The sequence below is a fragment of the Protopterus annectens genome, chromosome 8.part0 (assembly GCF_019279795.1).
Source record: "Protopterus annectens isolate FY-2018-M chromosome 8.part0, PAN1.0, whole genome shotgun sequence".
Classification (NCBI taxonomy): domain Eukaryota; kingdom Metazoa; phylum Chordata; order Ceratodontiformes; family Protopteridae; genus Protopterus; species Protopterus annectens.
This window is the reverse complement of record NC_056741.1, coordinates 231,374,514-231,396,817: the sequence shown is the minus strand read 5'-3', so window position 1 is coordinate 231,396,817 and position 22,304 is coordinate 231,374,514. Positions and strand designations below refer to the sequence as shown.

The following is a 22,304-nucleotide window of genomic DNA, read 5'->3' as shown; positions in this document are numbered from 1 at the left end:
GAACTTTTGAAAACTTGTAGTTGGTTAATCGTGGTGATTGTTTTTTAATTATGTCACATACTTGCTGGTGTTCTTTTATCTCATAAGTAGTAACAGTGGAATGTCAAAGTTTAGCAGCCTAGGTATATTTGCTAATTCCTGAACAATTTCTGAAGAACCACATTAAAGAACATAAGCTGAAGAAATGCAAATATCATGTGAATAGCAATTGTTACTTACAAACATCATAGATTGTTAAGTTAGTTTAGGAAACATTAATGAACATAGGAAGATATTGTGTATCTACATAATTGCTAACAATAAATACAGCATGGTACATTATACATGGACTGTAATAGTGACTTTTTCTGTTACCCGACAGTACATTTCACACTGCACTCCTGTAAAAACCTTAGCTAACTCACAAAAATATGAATTAAAATATGGGAATATGTAAAACAACTGACAACAGTGGTTAATATCTCCACTACAGTGCATCATAGATTAACAGACTTGGTGCTATTTCCTTTTGAACCACCTCTTGCCCTTTCAGACACTATCTGCCTTTAAGTCTTAATTCAATTAATTAATGAAATCAGACCCCAAAAGTGTCATGATACCATAAACGGCTAAAGTTATTAAAAAAGTATAAGTGTGAATGAATTAAGGAAGGGATATGTCCTCCTTGTGTTCATGTGTTTTTTTTTTTTTTTTTTCTGGTGCTCTGGTTTCCTCTCACATTCCAAAGACATTGATTTTATTTTTATTTTATTTACACTTTGTTGTCTGGATTACTCTAACCAGGCCAATAGTCTCTTTTCAGGGGAGACCAAAGATGGTATTAATACTGACAAGGGGAAATTGGCCATGGCACAGAAGTCTTCCCTACTCTTTTCAATAAGTGCCATGGGGTCTTTTACATCCACCTGAGCTGCCAGCAACTCAGGCAAATGGGGCCTCAGTTTAGGACAGCATACTCAGGACAGCAGCACTCCTCTAATGCTGCACTGCAGTGCCAAGACTTGAAGATTAATCCAACTACCTAGTGCAGGACTAGAACTTACTACTTCCTGCACCAATGGATTAGTGTACTATCTACTGATCTACTGAGACATGCAATACTGTAGGTGGACTGGGCACTTTAAATTGGCTGTAAGTGTGATTGCATGTGTGTGTGTGTGTGTGTGTGTGTGTGTGTGTGTGTGTGTGGTACAGAAGACTAATTGTGGTAGGACTAGCTACTCTGCAGTGTAAGCACACGCTCTATATGATAGTCACGGTTTCTGTGACACTCCAACCCCATGTGCAAAAGCAGAAAAAAGCAGATTTGTGAGTGAATGGATGGATGCAGTATTTAAAAAAACTGAGGAAGTCACTGTTATGGTGAAAATTTTTCATTTGCTAATGTCCTATGATTGATTAAACGATAAAGAACATTTTTTTTCTGAGCTCACTTCTAGTGCTGTTTTTATTATTTCACTGTTTGTACAACCACCTAATGGGAATAGTATAGTTAGCATAATGGGATTTCACTTTCTATCCCATTCTGGCTGAAGTTTCTAACTGAAAGCTGGTAACAGTGCTGGAAACTGGTATTCAGGTGTATCCAATATATTATACAGTCTAAAATTCCAGTTCTACTGAATATTGAATTTGATTTTTGCTTGTTTTGTAAACTACAATGCACAGATAGATTGTCTGTATCTGCATTTTTAATTCAATAATTTTAACAGATATAATTGGAAGGTAGAAATGAGTGGTACAGATTAAAGTAAATTTTCTTTGGACTTATTGGATGTGTGACATATTATTTGACTGTATATTTTTTCATTTCAATAACATAAGTGGAATGTGCTACAGTTGTCAACTTTCTGATTTGACCTTAATATATGCAATGTAAAAAAAGTTCCTCAAACATGGCAAACTTAAAATTGTAGAATAACATAACATTTATACATATAGTAGATAACAGTTGAGAATGAAAGGGTAGATAAATAACAGGTATGTTGATATGTTTATTACTGGTAGCAATTTAGTACCTGGGTAAAATATGAAGTACAACAGACTGTGGGTACCAAAAATGGTATTTAAATAAGATGGTGGCAATGTCAAAATGTAAGTAAATGAACACACATATGCACACTCACACATTTATTTATTTATTTGACATTTGTTAACTGGGTTACTCTGTCTGGGCGAAGCCCTTTTTCAGCAGAGACCCGAGGGGAAAAGCTCCAATAGTATAATACATAAACAGCATTATGTAACTCTAATAGTACATTCCTTAAAAACATTATGTAACATGGACATCAGTTGGTAAAGACAAAACAAGAGTATATATGTATAACAGAAACTAACTTGGTCGGCTGTTTACCTGTGAGTAAACACAATATAACTTAAACACAGTACAAATCTGAGACAAATGTAGCATATTGTATATACAGTTGGATATATTACACAGTTGTAGAAAAAAAAAAACAGGAAGATGTTAGCAGTAGGCGATGATAAGATAGCAAAACAGTAAAGAAGAGGCACAGGAATATAATGTAATATCAAGCAGTACAGAGGAACAGAGTCAAAAAGGTAATATGGCGTAAACTCACTCAAGTAAAGAGAAAAGTATGAGAAGGGAAAATAAGTATTTGGTATAAATACTAGTGGAAAAAGACAAAGAATCCCAGGAAATCAGTGATAAGACTAATGTGGTAGCAGTTAGTATAACAGCAGTCTGTTAGGAGAGGACGACAGCTTATGTAGGGTCATGACAGAGACGTGACCATGATTTACGGAGGTAATCTTTTATTGTTATGTTAAAGGTTGTAGGGCTGGTGATGCTTCTGATATTGAGAGGTAATTTATTCCAAGCATTTGCTATGGAATAGGAGTAGAGTGATTTGCCAGTGTTTTTATTTGGCTCATACACTTGCAGTAGGTTCTGTTGAGAGCTATGAGGAGAGCATTTGGGAGTATAGGGCTGGATAAGGGTGGAGAGAGAGAGGGACAGGAGGATGGTAGATGTAAGACTGAAAGAGCCATGAGAAACTGAGGTATTAATATTTGATGATGAAATCATAGCCACTGCAGATTTCTAAAGGCGATGCAGTGATGAGTGCAGTAAGGTAAGTTGGAGGCAAATCGAGCAATTTTGTTATAGGTAAGTTCACGTTTAGTGAGAAGATTAGATGGTAGGTGTGTGAGATTGGCGGCTGCATACAGCAGTGTGGGGATTAGGAAGGCTTATGTGAGGGATAGTCTTGAGGCATTTGTGAGGTATTTCTTGTGTCTGTATAGCAGGCCTAGTTTTTGATGTGTCTTTTTAATACACTGTTGAGTGTGGAGATTAAACTTTAGATGATCATCGATAATTACACCTAGGAGTTTTGTGTGGGGTTCAGTAGAAATGTTAGCATTGTTGACAGAGGAGACAGAAAAGGAAGTTTTGTGATGGTCTAGGGTAGAAGGGAGAAATAGGAGGAGTTTAGTTTTCTTTGGGTTCAGTAGCATACCTCTCAACCTAGAAACATCAAAAATCTGGACAAGGCCCATGAAAAATAGGTACAAATCTGTATGCTGATAAACATCTGATTTGCATACATAATTATGTAACCCCACCTACTCCAATGGAATTGTGGGATACCAACTTTCAAACGCAAACTGAAGAACAGGCAACCAAAATATGGCACCAGAGTCCTCCTGCAGCCACTCCATTACCTGGCTATTTTGCCCCATTTATCATAAACACTAATGTGTGCATACTGCTTTACTTCTACAATGATTATTTGGATTTTATTTTTACAGCACAACAATACACAAACACTAATAGACATCTGGTAAAAGCAATACTGTCTCACAATGAAAATAGACTTGGAATTAAAACTTGTCTGCCCTTGAAACTTACATTCATTGAAACAGCATTGAAATCCACACCACATCCAAAGAAAATGCATCTATCCAGTGGTGGATAAAGATTACTTTTGGGCTGTTTTCAAATCATTGGCCCCTTGCACACAAAACAAGAAACATATATATGTTATTTTCTTTGATGCACCTTCTTGACTTTATTAAATTATATTCCTTGTATAATACAGCACACTTGTTAGACAGAGTGCATTTTAAATGTATTGTTTAAACATTTTTCCAGTAGACTGTACTATAGGCAATGAAACAAAATGCATGAACCAATAATACCAAAACTGCCAAATCCAGAACATTTTCTATCGTAAAAGTCTATTTCCACACTATAAATAGAATGACAGCAGTGTAAGCCATAGGAATCTTGCACAGCTTCTCACACATTTTCAGTTTCATTTTTTTTTTGGGGGGGGGGTGCAAAGGGTCAAAAACCAGGGACACATTTTAAACATTGCTTGAATAATTTGGTAAAGTTGCTAGAAGAAAATGTTGTGTTACCACCATGCATTTCACTAGTAAGTCTTGAACCCAGCACCCTATGCACTACAGTCAGAGCAACATACCACTATGCTAAATCAGCAGCTTCCTGAAAAAATAGGAAGACTGAAACTTACTGGCAATCATTTAGTGAATTATTTTCTCACTTCTCACCACAGCTTTCAACCTCTTAGCACAAAAAACCTGGACAAACAAAGCCAATAATGGGGGTATACAAATAGAGTTCTCACTATAGCTCTCAACTCTTAGCAGTAAAACCTGGGGGAATACAAATTCAGTTCTCACTATAGCTCTCAACTCTTAGCACAAAAAGCCTAGGCAAAGCTCACAAGTGGTGGTTGCTAGGGACTTTAGGCTCTTTTTACCCTGTACTGAAGGTACAGGGTTTGAGCCTGAGTACCTCTAGCCACCAGGTATATTGAATGGGGGGCATTTACACACACACACACACACACACCTGCTCATAAAACAAGTTATTCATGCTGATTCCATAAATCTCATCTTGCATCTAATCCATAAAGCTCTGTTCTTGCTTGCATTTGCAGCCAGATGTCTGCAGAATGTGAGCTCCTTTTCTGGTGCATGTGATGACATCATCACTGACAGTGTGAAAATTGAAAAACAAAAGGGAAAAAATCAGAAATGAAGGGGTGCACCACTTGGGAATTGTGATGCCACTTCATTTGAACCCCAAAACCTGGTAAAAAATTAGTAACCTGGTATGGTTCAGTAGTAATTTTGTATGGTTGGGAGGTATGTTCAGTAGTAATTGGTGGGAAGAAAGACATCTTTCAACTGAGTGGATTGATTCTTGGATGAGAGTGTGAAGGTGTGTGATATTGTTAGAGCAGGAAATGATTGTGGAATCATCAGCATATTTAACAAAAGTAGAGAGTGGGCAGGAAGAGTAGAGATCATTAATGAAGATGTTAAAAAGTAGGAGTCCAAGGATGTAGCCTTGGGGGCCCCAAGTTGGTACTAATAGAAAGGGAGAGAAGTTAGATTGCCTTTTCATGGCCTGGAATCTATTAGAGAGGGAACTGGAGAACCAAGATATAGCAGAGTTAGAGAGGTTAAGTGAAGCAAGTTTGGATAGAAGTAAGGTATGAGAAACAGTATCAAAGGCTTTGGATAAATCAAGAAACAGGCATGAAACCAGTTTATTGTTATCACAAGATGTTGCAATAGTATTTGTAAAAGATGCTAAAGCAGTAGCCATGCTGTGCTTTGGTTGAAAACCATGTTGTGTGGGAGTCAGGAGATTTTCATGGAGCAGGTGATCAGGAGTTGTTTGTTGATACATTTTTCAAGTATTTTAGACAGGGGTGAGAGGATGGAAATAGGTCTGAAATTAGAGGGGTCAGCTGAATTGCCACCATTATGCAGGGGTATAATGTAGAATTTTTTCCAGATGTCAGGCACAGAGTATTCCTTAATAGATCTATTCATTAGTATGGAGATAGGGAAAATGATGGAATTTGCAGCCATTTTTAGGACTTGTGGAGGTAAGCTGTCGACTGATGGGGAGCATGTTTTAAGTTTGGACAGAAGGGATTTGATGTAGGCAGTGGGGACTGGTTTAAGAGTGAAATTAGGAGAAGTGGTAGCAGTAGGTATTGTGGGGCTGGTGATATTATTATTAGTGGTGAGATTGTGGATAGAGTTGATAAAGAAGGAATTTAGAAATATAGCTGTATCTGAGGGAGAGCTGTTTGCGGAGGGATTAGGGGAAGATGGGCACCCAGGGTGCAACAACATATTAACAGATCACCAGAATTTCTGAGGGTTAGAGTGTGGATTATTGAGTGGTTTATGAAAAAAGTTTTGTTTAAGGGAAACCTTTGTTTTGGTTAAGTTATGGAGCTCTCTGCAGATATGAAGATTGGTGCTGGATTTGAATTTGTTCCATTTTTTTTATTCACTATCTCTCTTACTCATAAGGGTTTGGGTGACTTGTGTGAGCTGGGGGGAAATTGAGTTATTGATCCTTATTTTCCTGAGTGGGGCCAGGGAATTGAGTGTGTCTAGGAATATGTTATTGAAGGCTAGGACAGCATTCTCTGGGGGAGATTGTGGAGGAAGGACCAATTAATAGAAGTTAGCAGGCTGTTGAAAGTATCACAATTAAAGTTTGAGAGTTTACATGCACCCCAGGATTCATGAAGCTTGCGCCAGGTGCAGGTGTAGCGTAGGCGGTATAATGCCAAATATGGCCGTCGAGCAATTCAGGTACGATCCAATCCCATGTGCACTACCAGCGTATGCCAGAAGTGCGCAGCCCTCAGCTTAGGTATGCTAATCACCCCATGTGCAGTGCTGCACCATGCAAATGAAGGTATATAGCGATTCATTAAGTGGTGCAGGCATAGCGTAAGCCCACAGAAATGTAAACCAAAAAACACGGTTTACATTTTCCCAAACAGAACATCGGAGCTATGGAAGCAACTCAGACTCATGTATTACAAAGTTAACATATGCCAATGGCTAAATACACAGCCAATGACATAAGAAAAGATGCACAACACCTAAAAAACAACATTTAATGTCATGTCCACAGTAACGCAAAATAAAATCACATGGAATGTGTGCACAAACTGGAACACAAAGAAAATATATACGAAAGTCATAAAATCGCAATGTAATACAAATCAGGATTTCACTATAATATGCAATGATATGCATGGTACACCACAACCAAGCTGCAAGGTTTGCTAAGGGTTTGTGACTGTGTTCGGCACGGTAACTATGAATTAGTAGTCAATGCCATGCAAATGAGGCAGGTAATACTGAATCGCAAACGTCCCGCCGGATTAAGGATGTACCATACGGTGCAGCGCTATAACACCAAGGAGTGGCTCAGAGGTATACATGACATCAGCAGAGGGGTGTGCCACCATAGCTGTAAGCACATTGGAGCAATGCAAATCTGGCCTGGCCATTGCTAAGCAAAGCTGCAGGACAGGGGTGGGGAGGTATAGAATTGTTTAGCTGAGAGCACATATGGTGCCCAAAAGTGCATGTGTACGGGGATGAAAACGTGCCCAAAACCCGGTAAGCGGATGCACACACCACGAATAATAGCACAAACAGGAAGGTCAGGGGAAGAAAAAGAAGGAAATGCCGCAGTAGGGTAATTGGAGTACAACTGAGCAATTAACACCTATTAACTCACAGCGGGCAATCGACGGCAGCTGACAAGTCTGCTCGCAGAAACCTGCAAAACAGGATAGAGGAGGCATTGGATTGCAAAGAAAGGAGGGGAGGCATTGGATTGCAAAGAAAGGAGAACTGTCATAGCAGAGCAAAGCAAACCTACAGTAGACCGGCAATAGAACACATTACGCAAGATAAGCCAGGTCTAGGAAAGTACAAATGAAAGCAGGCTGCTGGATGCATGCCAGAAAAAGGTAAGTAAAACGTGAAGAAATGTAAAGGGAAGGGCAAGAGGTAATCCACGGCAGCCAAATGTAATTCAGCACCAAAGGCACCACAATAGTAGTTCTTGTAGTAAAACACATAAGATACCCTGTAGCTATGATCGTACATGCACACCCTATGACATCATCGGTGTTCACAGCACAATAGTATAAAGTGTGAAAACACCCTACACACACCTGTGTATTCCCAAACACTGCACCATAGGTGTAAACACACAGGAAACTTTTAAAATGTACATGTTGGGAGCTGCCATAGCTGTGATTCATCACCATGTGTTAGAGACTGATGGTGTTGTGGAGGAAGATGCCGACAACCACTGCAGGCTCTGGAGGAGGAGAAGAGTGTTCAGACCAAGGGTAACCTAGCAGGGGCTACATGATCTGGATATAGTAGAGCGTTACAGGGTGGACAGGGACATCTTACAGCAAATAGTTGAGCTGTGCCAGCCATGCCTGAGAACCAGAAACAACAGAGGGGAATCCATCCCAGTGGACACAAAGGTATGTGTAAGCTTGTGAATACTAGCCACAGGTACCTTTCAAAGGCCAACTGGAGATATAATGGGGATCTCACAGGCATCAGCATCCAGGGTACTACACCAGTTCCTGGATGCCATGTTACCACATGCCAATGAGCATATATACTTCCCCTGAACTCAGGAGGAGTTGGCCAGCAATATGCGTCACTTCCACCATGTGGCACACTACCCGGAGGTACTAGGTGCAATAGACTGCATGCACATACATATCAAGTCATCACCCGGTGAGCATGGTAGGCGCTACATAAACCGCAAGGGATTCCACGCCATCAACTGCAAGGTCGTGTGCAATGCCCAGGGCATTATCATGGATGTGTGTGCTGGCAGCCCTGGAAGCTACCATGACTCCCATATCTGACATGCCTCACAGCTGTATCAGGTATTTGTCAGGGGGGACATCCCACATGGCCACCTTGTGGGGGATGCTGGCTATGCACTAGAGCCGTGGATGATGGCTCCCATCAGAAATGCACACAAACCCATGCAAGAACACCATAATGAGGCACACGCACAAACCCGAATCATCATAGAGCGTGTGTTTAGGATTCTGAAATTAAAGTTCCATTGCTTAGACACATCTGGTGGAGCCTTGCAGTACTCTCCAGGCACATGTGCCCACATCTTCATAGTATGTGCCATGCTACATAATATGATCCTGCAGAAACAGCTGCAGCAGGGACAAAATGGTGAAGGTCCTCATAGCCCACCGCAATTGCCAAGGCCATCACTAGCACAGAGGGATTCAGACCACGAACACCCAGTGCCAGCCCCAGTAGGCAGACAGAGGCATGCCCAATATGCATACACCTTGTCAAAGAGGGAACGTATAGCACATACTCTGACAGTGTAGGCCCCTACGGACTGACACACCTCTCCACCTACACACACAGTAAAATGGATGGCACACACCCACGACCACCTGTAAATTGTAATGTATAGGTAGCCCACTGTGTGAATCCTACATAGGCAGCCCTCAAACATTGTACACACAACAGCTATTGGAACAAGGAATGTCAACACCTGAACAGTACATGCGCCTATCAGCATATGTTGGTGCTGTGTGTATAGGTTCCTAGGTACATCGGTAGGTACACGCCTGATTGTCAGAGGCCATACACCAAACGAGGCAAACAGTGTCTGCTGTCACCACAATATCAAGTAACCAACTGTCGCTCAGTGGAGCAGAGGCAATCGCGAGATCACATGTGTGTAAGCACTGTTCTGCACACACTCTGCATGGATTCCCTGCTGCGTTAATGAGGGGCTCCACATAATGTAATCATGGATGTTGTGTCAAGGCATGGGGTGTACCCATGACAGGCATTCATCACCCCAGCATGATCCACCTATGGTCGTTTGAAGGTGTAGCACATTATCGTGTTTGGCTCACTGTGATATACATACCCAATGCTGGAGTACATCCAGTCAACATCACATGGACATACCATTAATTGGACTCATCCATATGTAAACTAACTGAGTTACCCATGTGAGTGCAGTATGGAGTAACAGCCGTAGTATACTCCACATACAAAATGCCATAACATGTGTACAAATCCCAGATGGCCAAGTGGTAAATGCAGTGACCGTTGTGCATGTTCCCGGTCCCACGTCCTGCAAGGGATGTAACGTAATCCCGAAGGCATGAATAATGCATGTCAGATGCAGGTCATCAGATCATGTTTAGCACACGTTAGCGGGAATATGCGTTGCCCAGTGCTGGTAAGCATCGTTTAAATATGACTATACGGATATGCGCGAAACAGGGCTAGGATTCTCTGAATATCGCGCAGATCACGGTTAATGATGTCCAGAACAGGTGAAACCAGCATTATTCACCCCTGTACTAATAGCGCCTGCTCTGAAGGGTAAAATGACCACTGCCAGGAGTAGAACACGCAATCATGTATACAATCACCTAACACTATGGTAGCCAAGCTGTACCTACGGCAGGTGTGTAATGTGACAGGTTCAGACACAAACGTGCGGAGTCCAGGAAACAGTATACACTGACAAGTACACAATGAAAGGTGTAGTTTGCCTGTCACTTGCCCTGTCAGATTATATATATATATATATATATATATATATATATATATATATATATAAAGACAAACCCAGATGGATGAAATGTGATAATGTCGCTGTCGAAATTCCAGATGACGAACTCAAACAATCCAAACAGAAAATGCAGCTATCATAAACTAGAATTTATTGAAGAGTAAAAAAACGTTAGCGCTATCGCGGTTGACCCGCTTCTTCAGACGTTACAAATACAATAGTCAATTCAGCATATATAAACAAGTTTAAAATACGTAACTTCCCTTGCTGGTTCATGTCACATCCTATACAATTATTTAATATAAGCAAACTCATACTATTAAATAAAACTTAATGTGTTAAACATTCACATAATATATACTTGCAGTAAAACGTAGTAAAACATTATTTTAACATCTTCTAAAATGAAGCTTAACTCATATGCATATATAAATAGCTTCAATGTGTATGTACAGCAACTTAAATAACAAAAAGTGCTGATAGAAGGTCTAAGCTCGAGTAATTGATATATAAAGTGCAAAATAATAAAAAGGTATACATAAATACTAAGTGCTTATAATAAAACATATGGATACACATAAAAATCTAATATCACTAATATGCGAACTTGTAACATGGCCTAACATGATAAAATAGGAGAAAATAGGTGTAAGTAACCAACCTATAAACATCACCACTGCGCTGTTATAACACTTAAATAATAACCACAATTTGTCAGATTGAAAGCAAAAATGGAATAAAATGACATATAACTATAAATATATGTGATTTATTGTCGAAGCTCAAGTAATTGGTCTGGCTTTCAACACGGGTTTAAGGGGTACATTCTCATTGAGCCCCTTGCCACGGTGAGCTGCCAACCTAAGAATCCACTCTGTTTCACATAACTCTGTTGAGTTGACCCTGTCTCCCCCCCTCATGTTATATGGATGTACATGAAGTACCTGAAACAGAAAACTATGTTGGTCATTACTGAGCATGTGTTTGGCTATTGCACTACAAGCATCAGATCTTGCATAACAATATAGATGATCCCTAATCCGTTCCCTTAGGGATCTGTTGGTCTTGCCAACATAAAAAACAAAGCAGACTCGACAGTAAGCCACATATACCAGGTCCCTGGTGGTGCAATCAGCATGGCACCTAATCTCCCATAGTTTACCATCGTTAGGATTCCTAAAGAACCTTGATGTATCTATGTTCTCGCATTGTCTTTATATATACAACTTTCAGGGCTTTGGTGATAAACGTTCTTGATATATATATATATATATATATATATATACATATATATAATACAGATAGAAAGGGTGATAGAGAGATATATGTTGATATATATGGATTCACCGATATCTGCAAATATATAGATAGGTCAACGACATTCATAAAACCTTGGAGGTACAAATAAATAGGATACCACCAACTATGGAATGTGTCACATACCAACACGGGTAACCACGAGGCTGAAAGACCGAAAGAACACAGTACTGGAACACTAGAACCATGAGTAATATTATCATGATATGAAGGGACATTTAGTTACCGCTGCCGGTGTTGCGGTCCAAGTAGGTACTGTGTGCAACTGTGTTTGTGATTGCCATAGTCTGTGTATGTGTGTGTTGAGGGTGCCGTGTGCATTTCCGTATGACTGTAATGTGTGTGTGTGTGTGTGTGTGTGTGTGTGTGTGTGTGTGTGTGTGTGTGTGTGTGTGTGTGTGTGTGTGTGTGTCTGCATCGTGTGTCTGTTAGTGCCAACTTGGAGGTAGATCATTACGGTAGGTGTGGGTATAGCTAGCCGTAGGCATATGGTTACCACCTGTCCCACATTAGAAGGGACAGCCCCTCACTGGGCAGTTGTGTCCTGACATAAAACATTACAAAGGGCAACTGTCCGAGATTGTAGGACATTATTATGTTCCATATATTATGTAATACTTGCATTAAATAGTTATGCCTGTATGTAAGAAACGTAAATGTTACATGCAATATGATAAGTAGCCAAAGTCCCACAACAATAAGTATGTATTGAGGATAAAAGTATGTGCTATCCTGTGTACTGACCATGGGTATGTGTTGGCCTGTAAACACCAATGTGTGTCCCGCAAGTGTCCCACAATGGCCATTTGAAAAGGTGGCAACTCATGCCAAAGAGGTTCAGTTACCAACACAACTGCAATGACTGCAAATATCTGGGACAGAAATACATGGGACAGCTGTTATTTAGAAACATCCCTTTACATATCGCTGTAATTCCGGAGGTATGGAAGTATCAACCTTACCTGCATACTATATAGAAACCAATTAACAATGGCCCAATGTATAATCCCGTAAAAAAAGTCTACTAACTGATAGCTCTTTAATTAGGGAAGGAGCCCACACACATATATGGAATATGTAGAAATGCAAGCCCCACAAACCTGTATATGCTACGTACACCCACCTACATCCCCCACACTAGAAACTATAGCAATGCAGACTGTAATTACAGCACAAACATCCAGTCAGTCAATTACATCTGCAGAAGCGTTAACATACCTTGTGAGAGACACATTTAAAGGCGCCATGTGAAATTGTAGCCGTTGTATAATGGAACAAATGGCGATGTTACAGGTTTTGTTTGCAATAGTCCCTAATCAGACGGTTGGGATGACAGGTACACTCACATGTAGAACCACATACTCTAGCCATCACACACAATCCACGGGAGACATGAATCCAAACTATGCGTGTCTCTACACATAGCAGTTGCAATTACACACAACAAAACACAATACAGGCCGTCTCCCCAAAGGTAGGGCAAATGGGCAACGCCCAAGTGGAGAATTCAATTATACCCCACTGTTGCCACGTAATTGGCAAATGGAGTGGCTGCACAGCTGATGTGCAAGTAATAAGTCAATCAGGAACACCAATTGGCAGCAGGAAACTACATGTTACAGGTATCGACGTATATAAGGATGACTTGCCAGACATTCAAACCGTATGCTCATACCATAGAACTGTTTAAACAGTGTAAGAGAGATAGTTACTAAAGTCTGGAACGATAACAAGGTATGTAGAACACTCGGTATGTAAGTGTATGTATAGCCTGTTTTGTATTAATTATGTTAGTGTATGTATAGCCTGTTTTGTATTAATTAAAAGTGTCCGCAATGCATAAAGTGGGAAAAGGTATTTATGTAGTGATGTCTTGCTGAGCATAGTAACGCTTGTAGAAATTGTGTGTCCTGCTTGGCCATAAGGTAAACATCACAGACACCACAAGGGATGCTACATGAGGGCTTTAAACAGAACAATTCCATACCACCCGCCGTCAGTGGTAGGGTATGTCCAACAAGCACGTGCCATAGCATGGGATAGTATATGTTGATATACTGTCACAGTAGGCATGTGTATGGGCATATAACGACAATGACATGTCTAAGGTGGTCCCGCTGTGCAAGTATGCTTTGCATTATGGGATACTATGTAAAATATGTGTAATGTACAGTATTGTAGGTAGATATGTCAGATATGCTACACAGCATAACAGGCATATCATGCATACCAAAGGTATCGTCTATTGGCATGTACAATATACAATAACAGGATACATATGGCTTGTAGTCATGGGACACTGTAATAGCATGATAGCTAATCTAAATGGAAGGGCTACTCAATTAACCATGCACAAAGGACATGTAATAGCTTCACAGGTTCATAGTGGAGTACTATGCAGTCTGGCAAGTCTATGTGTAAGCACAACTACAGTGTTCACACCAGCGGCACCTCTCTAGGGTAGTGTCCTGTCTGTGAACAGCAGAGCCATATGTTACCTGCACCTCTGCACAGTAAAGCCACTGCAGTGATCCCTGGCATACATGTGTCTCCCATCCACCAAGTGAGGTATCACATGAACAGTGCTACTGAGTGTCCCTGCGTGATGTACATAGGAATCATGTTCCAAAGCATGGTGAGTGTCCGGTTTGGGAATGTAACCCTCAAGCACATCCCACTCATCATTGCGTGTGTGCACATATCCATGAGCATGTTGCTCACAGTGGCTTTTGCTTATGTCACTTATGTGGAGTATATCCATTAATATTGTTGTGGACATGGGCCCTGCCTGTTCAGCAGAGGTCACCCCTGAGTATGTAGTATGCAAATGTGTACAGACTTGGTGTCCGTAGTTCTGCCACATACTTCAACCGTCGGAGCTCAATAAATGTCATGGCGTGTTAATGTGGTATGTAAAGCCGTAGCTGTTGTGTAAGGTACACCCTAAATGGGGTGTTGTACCCTTGAATGTGTGTATACGTCTGGAGTTCAGAGGTACAGTGGGTGCCTATGTTCCAGCTACAAACCCAGTACAGATAAGTGTGGCCGCATAGAAGGATATCCATGCCACAGTGGCAATATGGTTATCACAGGAGTGGGTGTGACATACATGTGTACTACGATCACGTACAATGTGACATGTATGTAAGGGACTACCACCTATGTGATAGTCAGTGGGTGAATGGTGTAATGCAAAGTGGATGTTCATGCACTTTGTGTCATGCAGCTTGAGGCCATGATATTGATATCAGGCATCTGTCACAGTGACACCCTTATGGAGGGAGTCAGTATCAGCTGGTGGATCAATCATGGTGCTTTGTATGCAGTTGTCTGTAAAGCTAGGCAGGGAAAGTCCCTCTGTGCTAGCCTGTACCTCAGGGAAGCATATACCGAACATGAGGGGCCCTATGACTGAGGACTGTGGTATGCTAACTGTAACTGAAATATAGTAGGTACTATGGTATGCTACCCTCATTATGTGTGTCCTGTCCGTGAGCCACTTTGCATAACATCCTGAGACATAGGGGTCGATGTGCAGGTGGATGTGTATGTTGTCAATACCAGAATAGAGAACGGTGCTGAAAGGCAATGAGAGGACAATGTAGGCTGTGTGGACCCCCTTACTATCATCATCTACCCTGGTAACTGTATGAAAGGAGTCCACCAGGTGTAGGAGACATGCTATGGCCCTATCAAGTCCAACCTGGGTGGCAGCAAAGGACAGGAGTCCCCCAATGTCTCTGTGAATGACTTCCATTATGATGTGCCCCATAGCCTTGCAGAACAGTCCAGTCAGGTGTGTAGGGCAACAGTCCCCCCTCGTGCATTGTGGCGCCGCCTGTGTGGAGTGTGATAACTGTTGCTGTGTGCCATTCAGGGGCCACAAATGTCTGATACAAGGCTATTACTGAATATGGTGGCCAAGTGGGGAGACATGTCGTTCAGAGGTTTGTGTAAATCACAGTCTGGGATGTTGGACGGTCACATGGGCCAGTGTTCCAGGCCATATAGAGTGCAGGTTAGTACTGTGTAGGTGTGACTGCAGGGATACTGCAATGTTCCTGCATGGATTGTAGCCCTGTAGGGAGTGAGAGGGTGTAATGTTAGCAGTGAACCCATCCACCAGCATGTTGCCAACATCACCTGGTTCTGTAATGTTCCTGAGTAACTGTTGTATGTCAGAGCAGATGTGGGTATTGCCACTGACTACTGACATACCTCCATAATGCCTTGTGGTACACCCTGGAATGTGTCACAGTAATGTTTACATAGCTAGTGTCGGAGTATGTGATGAAGGATCCTGTAGCCCTACTGAGGCTGACCAGTGAGATACCCCACCCATGGGATTGTACTCCACTTTGCAACAGCCTCCACCTGTTGTTGTAAATTATGTCCATGGAACTGGACCCCCAGAGTGGCGTCCATTATCTGGTGGGTACCAGCATGGCTCTGTGTGGAATAGCATGATCCATGCAGTCATATAAGTGCTAATGAAGTGCACTGGGGTATGTTTCAACATTTGTATGTGCATTGTCCATCTGCACGGGTGTCATGATGTTAACTACTGCTGTCATAAGACGTCTGTAGTAGGCATTGTACTGTGTATGCCATGAAGGGTGTGGTGCCAGGATGTGGATAACAAGGGTGATTAGCATATGTTCAGAATCCACCAATGAGGGGATAACCCCAGGTGTGGAACACCAGTCATATGTTGGTAGTGTCCATGTCAAGGATATTATTGGTCTTGGAGGTGGTGTGTATGGATTGATCTAGCTGAGTGGAGGTTATGAATCCCGGACAGTGTTGGCCTAATGTGTCGGTACATGAGTGGCTATCCCAGTTAAGTGTGGGTTTTTTTGGGTTGGGAGGGTGGCCTAATGGTTAAGGTGCTTGCCTTACAACACAAGGTTCAGGGTTTGAATCTCACAGGGGATAACTGGCTAGGCTTAAAATGGCTCGCAAGGGCAGTTAGCCTAGTACTGGCCTATGAACCTATGAACCTATGATAGTGTCAGTCTCACATCAGTAGTACCTGTCTGAGCCCTACTGTCCAGTACACCAAGAAATTAGGTCTGGTAACCATGGGGTATGTTGTTGAATCCGTAGCTTGTTACAATGTGTATAGCAGTTCTGGCCACAGTTAGTTGCACGTGGAGCACCTCTGATGCATTCTGCTGCATAAATAGCCAGGATGTGTGTACAACATAGCGGAATATGGGAACACCTCAGCCGTGGGTGTGCCGGTCCAGGTTACATGACTGAAAGGTATGGTCTGTGTATAACCTGTCATTGCAGGTGTGCTCTTCAGAGCCTAGAGGCATGTCCCAGTCACTGCAGAGATATTGAAGTGGTCCATTATAAGGAGTGCCTTGCCTGTGTGCGTCACAGATGAAGATGTCAAGCATTGCGTCACATGACTCCATGTTTGGCTTGCCTGTTCCCATTCTGGTGGTGAATGTTATTGGAAACTGTGCAAGACAGGCAGTATAGAAGCAGCAAGAGCCTTACATGTTATCTGTACTCCCAGGGCTGACAGGTGCAGGTCATCTGTGCCAAAGCATCGTGTTTTGTTGACCATGTCAGTCAAAGCGGACAGATACTAGATGCCTGTGGAATGACAGCAGAAGCATAGGCAACTGTTGAAGTGACACAGTCAGTCATTGTACAGTGGTATCAGGTCCGGATGAATGCATAATGCTCCCCAGGGCTTGGCCCATACCTTCAGGGCTACAAGACCGGTGAGCTATTGCATGTCCCTGCACACGTAGGCTGTGAAGTTGCATCACAGGGCAGTCACACTAACAAGGAGAATGACAGTCAAATTGTACATGGTGAGGTGTGGCATGGGTGCATAGGTTATGTTGCAGAACCAGTTACATTACAGCAAGATGTAAGTGACTATCGCCTTGTGTAGCTTGCTGAGTGGAACATCAGTGTGACCGCCTACAGAGTCACCTATGACAGGTGTGTTGGTATGTTATAACACCCTATTGGCTGTATGTGATGGGCACACATGAGTCTGTGGGCTATAAGTTATTGTTGTTGTGTTTGGTGATGGGGGCTGCCTTTGGTGCCTACACAGAGTATGGAGAGGTACTGCACAAGTTGTACTCATATGTGTGGCCTGTGGTGGTGGAGATCTTGTGAGACTATGTGATGAGTGGGGTTGTTGCGAATGTTACACATCCCCACATGATTGTCAGGTGCAGTCAGGGTTGGTGACAGCATTACCCCCAGCAGGGCTGCATATGTGCATCTCCCACAGGCTGTAGTGTCGTATGTTGGGAGGTGAGCATTGACTGTGTACATGAGACAATTGCTCTATTGCCACATGTATGACATATTCATCATATAGACAGGCAATAGCACTGGTACGTGACAGTTGGACATGCCTGTATATACAACCATGTCTCACAAGATATGTGAGTTACGTGTGTACAACAGCTGTTGTACTGTAAGCAAGCTGGAAATGTAAGGACAGACAGTGTACTTGTGAGAAATGGTGTGGAATGGGTGCTATATTAATCAGTAGCTCATGAAGTGCTCACAAGTTCTGAACAAGTGCTGAGCATGAACATACAATACAGATAGGGTGTTGGATAATATCAACCCACAAGTGGTGACAACAGTCATAACTGGTGGCACTGCACTATAACCCTGCTGAGTATGGTCTGCAAGTCCATGAACCTTATCAATGTAGATGTTAGAAGTACAGATGTACATGACAGTACGGATGTTTGACTACATATACCTTCGTATGTCAAAGGAGTGTTCTACCAGTGGACTGTTGACAGAATCAACACTACAAAAAGTGCCAGAGTGGCATGTGCATATCACACTAGTGCCAGCTACAGTAAAATACGGTTAATGTGTTGTACTCCACCCTCATTGTAGCCCATACCACACAGACAAATATGAGGCATCTGTGTATGTAAGGATGTGAATGGCCATGACCTATGAGCAATAACTGTCTCAGTGTTGTGAACAACATACAGAATGGGCTTTGTGGGTGAGGTGTGTGACATATGTGCACATTCTGATGGATGATATCAGCATTGTCACCACTAGGTGAATATCCCTGTACCCATTAACTACCACCTAGGCTGTGGTCAACATTATGGACACTGTGTAAGGGATGGTGCTGTGCAGTTCACCTCCCTGAGTTGGTGACGTCTCCAGGCCACTTAGGTAGTCATACGAGGTACCCATGTCATGACAGGGTGCCTTCCATGAGCATGGAGATCATTGGACAGGCATACACAGCATTTGGGTGACCAATATTGGATCACATATCACCTTTACGGGGTATTGGCCATGCGTGGATGGGCGATACCAGCCTTCACAATCTTCACCTCCACTATGCAGCATGCTGTCTACCTTGCATAAAGACATGTGCTACACTATGATGTTGGACATGCTACATGTCCATATCCTGATCTGAAAGACATACATCATGGACAGCCACCATCCTACTACTAGGATCGCCACATGCTGGACAGATCCCTGTGCCATACATGTGACATACTCCCGCCATACCATGCAACCCTGTCCATCAAAGCTGCACATGTCATCTCTGTCATACATGGTGTGATGGCCGTATGGTAGATGTAGTATCAACTGTCTGGATCAGTAATATGGCACTGATGCACCTCGCGGTGGCAACATGGCTGTTGGATACAGCTAGGAAACCTTTCCCATAGATGCTATAGTTGATAATCATCCCTGTGAATGACGTCCGACTAGTGATTGTCCCATGTCTATCACATGTGCAACACAGGCGATCCGTGGCAGGATGCTGAACAGCTTTACAGTGCCGTGTAGATGTATAAGGCAAAACACATGCATGTAAAGGTTTCCATGCGTATGTGTGCATTGTCACTGCTCAAGTCCATTAAGGCAGTGTATGTGTTGATATGTGACATATACACAGCATAAAGGTCAACAGCATTACCGTGGACACATCCAGGCATGTGCTGATAGGTAAGAACACCAGTGCAGGCAAACAGACATGCCCACATCAAGACAGCATTCACATGTCAACAGAATTACCGTGGACACATCCAGGCATGTACTGATAGGTAAGAACACCAGTGCAGGCAAACAGACATGCCCACATCAAGACAACATTCACATGGAGTATGAACAATGTAATGAGGTGACACACATATATGGTGATGATATCCAGTGCATAACGGGTGTTACATGTGTGTGACACAAACATGTCAGTCATGTCAGTGTCATGATGATTTGCAAAGATAACTGTGCAGATGTACTAGATTTACTAGAAATGTATGTGCAGCAGTATCTCTGTACATCTCTGATACTGTGACCTGTCACCATCATTATGTCTTACAGATAATGCCTCGTACACGCCTGCCACTGTACTGCCGCCAGGAGGATGATGTCCTCATCCCGTACCTCCATGAGAACTACGAGGTGTTGTTCAGCCATGTGCCACAGCATGCCCAGCAGTGTGATGACCTGTGGCAAGATCTTTGCAGGAGGGTGAATGATGTGGGTGGCCATAACCACACCTACCAGCAGGTGCGCAGACACTGCATGGACCTGATATGACATGCAAAGCAGCGTGCCACTGCAATCACCAGGTAACAAGGTGGAACAGGTGGTGGGCCACCAACCCAGCCCCCACTCACACACACCGAGGAGCTACTGGCCAGTCTGGGGACACCCTCAGAACAGCATCCACAAACACTAGCTGCCATCGTGGAGGTGGGTGTCTCCCAACCAATGAGCCTGGAGTTGCCTGATAAGTCAGTACTGCACATATGGCTATTATATCCCATTTAGTTGCATGTGTCACTGTACATTATGTAATGTAGCATCATATGCAAGGTATGTTGACACACATGCTGCATACTACAGTATGTTACCTTGTGTATGCACACATGTGCATCCTATATGCTATTGTACAGGTGAATGTGTTAATATGCACAGTGCACCCTGTGGCTGTCATACAGTCATGGATAATGTTCAAACTGCTGTGTCACCCCTATACAGGTACCTCTGGTGTGCCGCACAGACATCAGTCCGTTGCAGGTGAGACTGTCATCAGTATCAGGCCTGTTAAAGCATAGATCTATTTGCCATGTGGCCAGTTAACATTTGCACACTTGATGTTCGTTCCAGTCACGATATACAGGTCGCATCACCCAGCATTCACACTGGCCACCCATGTGCAATATATACAAATGAAATGATACTCTGACATGAAACCACAGTATTTGTCATTGCTACATGTGTGGACAGCTGTGCATACAATGGTGGAGGTGTTGTACAATGTAGGCATATGTACTATACATTGGAACAACACGTGTGGTACGCAAACAGTACCACACAGTGAGCTGTGATATGGGCAGCTCAAAGGAGTCACCATTGTGTTATATGCCCCTGCAATGGGTGCACACATTGTGATGTGCCATCTGACATGTCCCAGACACGTAGTGTTCTGGCTGCAATATTGTCACACTATCCCATAACCCATACCTCACATACCAAACATACAACCCATTGTCTACATAGCCCTGTGGATGGTGACATATCTGACATCTATGGGTGTATGTCATATGGGACAACACAGACATGTGAGATAGACGGGCATCACACACATTTGGCCAACACATGTGCCCACATGGCCATGGGGGATGGCCAGAGACACGTAGCCACATAGTAGATGTGATGTGTATACACCCTGTTGCACATTGTCCACACATGGTCCAATTATAGCCTTAGTTGACTGATTATACAGTTGATGTGGTGTACTAGACATCCTAAAAGCCTGTGCACAGCTAGTGGAGGTATCACTGAAGTTTACCATATAAGATGTGTTGAACATCACAACTGTCATAGCATGACAGTAGTCACCTGTACAAGTTCCACAGACATTGACACCACATCAGGCCACAGATACTGTGCATTTCCCTTGCTGCTGTAGGACATCACCGTTAGCTGTGCACCTCATGTGTGTGGTACATTAATGTCATGTGGGACATGGTGAATTGACAAGTCTGCTATGTGTGGACATGTTTGCCAGGCAGCTAAGACTCTGTAGTAGTTGTGCAGAGGTGTCATCTGTAGGTCCTCCAGTGACCTGTCACATGACACAGCATGGTTTGGTGTGTATACACCTCAGCATCGTGGGTCACAATCCACAGTTATGTCATGGGTATGCATGCAGCTATGGCTATGCAATGTGTACATATTATGCACTGTATAGCAATATAGACGCCTCATGATGCCATGCAATGGCACAGTGTCTGTACTTCACACCGTATAGCAATGTAGATGTCTCACACTACCCTTCCATGCTCATGCACATTTGCTAAACATGCATTCTATCTGTAGGGCATACAGACAACACTGCAATGTGATGCCCATTATGATGCTGTACATGTGTCAGGACACCATTGTGTCAGACATGTATGCATGTTAATGCACACGTCAGCAGATTACATGTCAAGGTCACGTCGGCCATGTGTACTGTTATCCTGTTCTGGTCCACATGGTGTATCATGGGGATGCATGCATACTACCATGATTGTGT

At 42.7% G+C, this 22,304-nt stretch overlaps 1 protein-coding gene across 2 annotated transcripts in view; it reads left to right on the top strand.

Moving 5' to 3' along the window:
• The window catches only part of LOC122808720 (transient receptor potential cation channel subfamily V member 6-like), a 664,913-nt gene that overhangs the window by 336,839 nt on the left and 305,770 nt on the right, over window positions 1–22,304 (top strand). The window lies entirely within an intron of this gene.